Genomic DNA, 4,845 nt, shown 5'->3' on the forward strand with positions numbered 1-4,845 from the left:
GACCTTGCACTTGCAAGGCAGGCACTGTAACCACTGAGCTAAATCCCTGGCCCAAAAGCCCTATACTTTAAGAAGCCTGCAACTTCCATAACCAGTTGATGTCACCAAAGGCAGTGCATATCAGCATTCCCTTGGTTAAATTTAGGCTCTTTTCCTTCCAGACTCATTGTACCCAAAATTCTTCAGAAATACTGAAAGTCCATAAATTGGCTTAATCAACAAAGTAAAGAACAGGAACCTGATCTTAAGATCAAGGAATAGGTTGAGAAACTTCAAAGAATGCTTAAATTATCCATCTTTTTAAAAACGACTTATAATTTGCTGCAGAGCCGGAGGAGGGGAGAGGTCTGGAGGACACCAACATGAACAAGTTGAAATCATCGCAGAAGGATAAAGTTCAATAGTTTATGATCGTCACACAATCTAGTGAAAAAACTGCAGTAAGTTGTCTTTCTCAAAATGACTGAAAGTTAGATGTTGCAACAGATAATTTTTTCCAAAATCCTGAACTGTATATATGAGAGAGTGTAAAAGGATCATTGGACAGGAAGAAGTTAGAACAACTATACAAGAGATACAAAGATCCTCAAGATGAAAATAAAATTGAAATAGATGGTATATAGCAATCCTGTGATGACCTGGCACTTGATCCAGCCAGCATTAGTGCTTTGATCATTGCATGGAAATTCAGAGCAGCAACACAGTGTGAGTTCTCCAAGTGGGAGTTCATTGATGGCATGACAGAATTAGGATGTGACAGCATAGAAAAACTAAAGGCTCAAATACTCAAGATGGAACAAGAATTGAAAGAACCAGGACAATTTAAGGATTTTTACCAGTTTACTTTTAGTTTTGCAAAGAATCCAGGACAAAAAGGATTAGATCTAGAAATGGCCATTGCCTGCTGGAACTTAGTGCTTAATGGAAGATTTAAATTCTTAGACTTATGGAATAAATTTTTGTTGGAACATCATAAACAATCAATACCAAAAGATACTTGGAATCTCCTTATAGACTTCAGTACAATGATTGCAGATGACATGTCTAATTATGATGAAGAAGGAGCATGGCCTGTTCTCATTGATGACCTTGTGGAATTTGCACACCCTCAAATTGCTGGGACAAAAAGTACAACAGTGTAGCACTAAAAGAACCTTCTAGAATGTACATAGTATGTATAATAAATCCACAGGAAAATTGCACAGTCAATTTCTGCTGGCTGGACTGAACTGAAGATCAATCCTCACTATTCAGACTAAGGGTTGAGACAAAACTTTAAGGATACATTTTGGACCATATCATATGTCATTCTTCAAATGATGGTTTGGGCTTGTCTTCTAGTCTGGGCTCCTCTAAACATTTATAATTCCAACGTTGTGGATTTCATCTTCATATCTGTGTACCATCCTAGTTTATTCTCCCATAAGTGTTAGAAGCTTTATGGTGATTATTTTGAGGCTTCCATTCTTGCATAAAACACAATGCTGTCTTCATCAGAAAAGTTTGGCATAAAAATTAAACATAATGAACATCACAAACAATTTATAAAAACTTCTTAAATATATGCGTTGGGCTAGTTGCCAAGACTATGCTGATAGCAGTTCCAATGAGAGTGATATATTTAAGTGTATGGGATCTGGAATGGTGTTTTGGTTTGGAAGGATTTTTTTTTTTCCTGGCAAATCACATATATTATTGACGTAAGTAGAATATCTGATGAGAGAAATGTCAAAACAACCATCATGAAAATTTTTTAGGATAACTTGGTGCCTACTTGAAAAATGTCTTGTGTTTTAGACTCTCAGTTTCAAAAAGGTTCCACAGAAATAGTCTGCACTCACCAATGGTCCTACAGGGAGCTTTTATTTAGCAGATGTCTGCATAATGTTAGATTCTTCTCTTGTCTATATTATGCACTACATAATTGGATTTCATTATGCTTTTGAAATGCTCATATGTCTATCAAATAAGTTAAACTATTTAATTTGTTTTGAATGTTTTTAATTGCTATACAATACAATATCCTAAATTTAGGCATGAGGGTTTATTTTTGTTTTTATTTATTTTTTCTTCCTTTTTGGTCATTGCGCTATGGAACACAAATGAAATTCTCTTAATTTATGAAAGGATAGTATGAATTAAATTTTGGAAATGGTTGTGATGAGCTCTGAAGTTCAATCTATGTAATATAGGTACTGCTCTTTCAGACAAGTAGTCCATTTTTGATGACTTCTTATTTTGTTGAAATTGCTTTAGCTGTTAACCACTGTGGTTGTCAAATATTTACTTCAGGAGCAAAGATTTTTCAAACAAGCATATACTTGATAAAAAATACCAATCTGCCTTCTATTTTTGTAAATTATTTAGTCTCCACTGTTTTTGGGTTACTCACATTAGCGCCGTTTTCACATCAAAGCAGAACGCTGTCTTGTATGGAACTCCTTCCCTACCGTTTTTGGGCTTTTGGTTTTATTTTTTTAGTTAGGGGGCCCATAAACAGCTTTCTTGCCTAAATTGCTCATTTTTGTTTACTTACTGTCATGTGAAGAAGGGTTAATTGCTTTTTTAAACATTTCTGAAAGGCAAGTTAAAAAATGCTGAACTTCAAGTTTTGGATCACCATGGTCTTTACTAGGAACAGATTTTGCCTGGTGTATCCAGGTACTCTTTAGGGCCTAGTATTGATATCAAAAAGGAATGCACTTCACAATAGCAGTACTTTTTATGCTGATGCAGAAGTGATTTCAAGAAACAATAACTTATTAAAATTGCTTTTTATTTACATAATTTTGAAATTGATGATATATTTTATTAATATCCCAGTCATAACTTTTAATTCAAGAATGTAATTTTACCAAAAGAAAAATTTGAAAATTTCTATTCAGTTTATTGGAATTAGTTATTAAAAGAAAAAAAAGGAGAAGAATCCTGCTGTTTTCAGTGTTTCCTGATTACATTTTTGTACATATGAAGAGGAATTTCAATTATGAAAAATTTTTAAAAGATATAAAAATATATGTACTTTTATTTCCTGTCTTGAAGATTTTGAGTTACAATACTATTTTTAGATTATTTCAAGTATGCTGTGTTTTGAAATGAGATCCCATTTTTTCCCCATTATAAATTGTTTTCATAAAATTCTGATATTGGTTATGGCCTAATGCCTTGGGTCTTACAGATTTTTCTTTTAAATGCAAAACCTTTTCAACAAAATAGCGCTTGTCATCAGTTTGGTACTAAACATTTATAATTACTGTGTAATTATATACAAAAATACATAAAGCTTTGAATATAATTATGTAGCATAAAAGTTAAGGTTGTTCACTATGATGGCATCTTAGAATTAAACAAAGCTATTACTAGGGCCAAAAAGAGAACTGGAAAAAAAAAACGACTTATATCTGTCAGTATGGGCCTTCTGGGAGGTGGGTCAGTTTTTCCTAGGGTCACCTCCTCAAGAGCAGCATAAATGTTCATTGTTGTAGGAAATAATGTGCCTCCCTCTTTTGAGGGCCTGTGCTCTAAATCTTTGAGTGTGTACTTTTAAAATTTCTGCCTAATAAAATCCTTCCTGTGCCTCTCACTGACTAGTCTTGAAAATTCTTTAACTTCAAAGGAAGTCAGTGAACCTGTAAACCTATTCTACAAGTAGTGTGAGTTAGGTTCCTTATCCCAGCTTCAGGACACTCCTGAGACCCTGTTTAGTGATAGTTCCAGACCTATTTTCATAGAGCAGGAAAATTCAGAGTGAATTTGGAATCCAGGCAACACTTACATGTTACTTGAATGTATTTCATGCTGATATCAAATTGACTGGTTTTTAAAATTTGTTTTGTTTTTTGAGATACATGGAATTGAATCCAGAGGCATTCTACCATGAAGCTACATCCTCAGTCCTTTTATTTTTATTTTTTGAGTTTCCCTAAATTTCCCAGACTGCCCTGGGAATTGTGATCCTCCTGCCTCAGCCTCCTGTATAGCTGGGATTATGGATGTGCACTACCCTGTGTGGCTTTGGTTGTATTTTCTGACACCATCGACTGCTCTTGAAAATTCCATGTAACTCAGTCCTAAAGTAGTGAATATCTGTGCTTACCCAAAGGCTTCTGAGAATTGAAAGTAATTTTTTTTTTTTTTTTTTTTTTTTGTACCGGGGATCGAACTCGGGTTCTTGCGCTTTCGAGGCAGGCAGCAGAACCAAAAGTAAATTTTTATATGCTCTGTTGTTCCCATAAAAAAAATGGGAAAGTTTCTTCTTTTCACATAGCTGAAAAAAGAGATTTTCTTCTTGTCAGATATCGCTTGGGTGTCTTTAGAATTGAAAAACCAATACTTGAATATTTCCTGGAAAATCTGCATCTTATTCTAGCATTCACTTTGGAATTTTACCTATATTACACCAGATTAATTTCCATATGTGGTATCTTGATGCTCAGCCTAAGAGGTTAATCAAGACCAATCAATGAGCTTCTTATTTGTAGAATTTTCTGAACCTTCTGGCTCACCTTCCTCTTGTTCCCTAACTCAATGCTCAGGACATCTTTTTTTCCTCCGTTCTTAAACTGGCTTCAGGTTCTGCAGTTAGGGCCTCACTCTAAGGCAAGTCTCATTCCACAACAGAACTCAAAGAGGCTGGAGCTGTAAATGCCCAATGGATAACTAAAAGCAGGATAAAGCTTGTTATCGCTGCCTTTATCTTACATCTGACTCCTTTTTTGCCTTAGAACTTTGGCTCAGAACCCTGCTCAGCTCTACATGTAAACATGTTAATGGCTTAAGGAGTGTTTGTCTAAAAACTGGTAATACAAGACTTACTAGCCCTAAATTTGCCTAACCTATCTCATC

At 34.8% G+C, this 4,845-nt stretch overlaps 1 pseudogene; it reads left to right on the plus strand.

Annotated features, from left to right (window-relative positions):
• The first annotated feature begins 222 nt into the window (after positions 1-222).
• LOC147824542 (DCN1-like protein 1 pseudogene) lies at positions 223-2,745 on the plus strand (annotated as a pseudogene).
• The last annotated feature ends 2,100 nt before the right edge of the window (positions 2,746-4,845 follow it).

The sequence above is a fragment of the Heterocephalus glaber genome, unplaced genomic scaffold (assembly GCF_053883595.1).
Source record: "Heterocephalus glaber isolate CG9 unplaced genomic scaffold, H.glaber_assembly_v1.0 deba00001538, whole genome shotgun sequence".
Classification (NCBI taxonomy): domain Eukaryota; kingdom Metazoa; phylum Chordata; class Mammalia; order Rodentia; family Bathyergidae; genus Heterocephalus; species Heterocephalus glaber.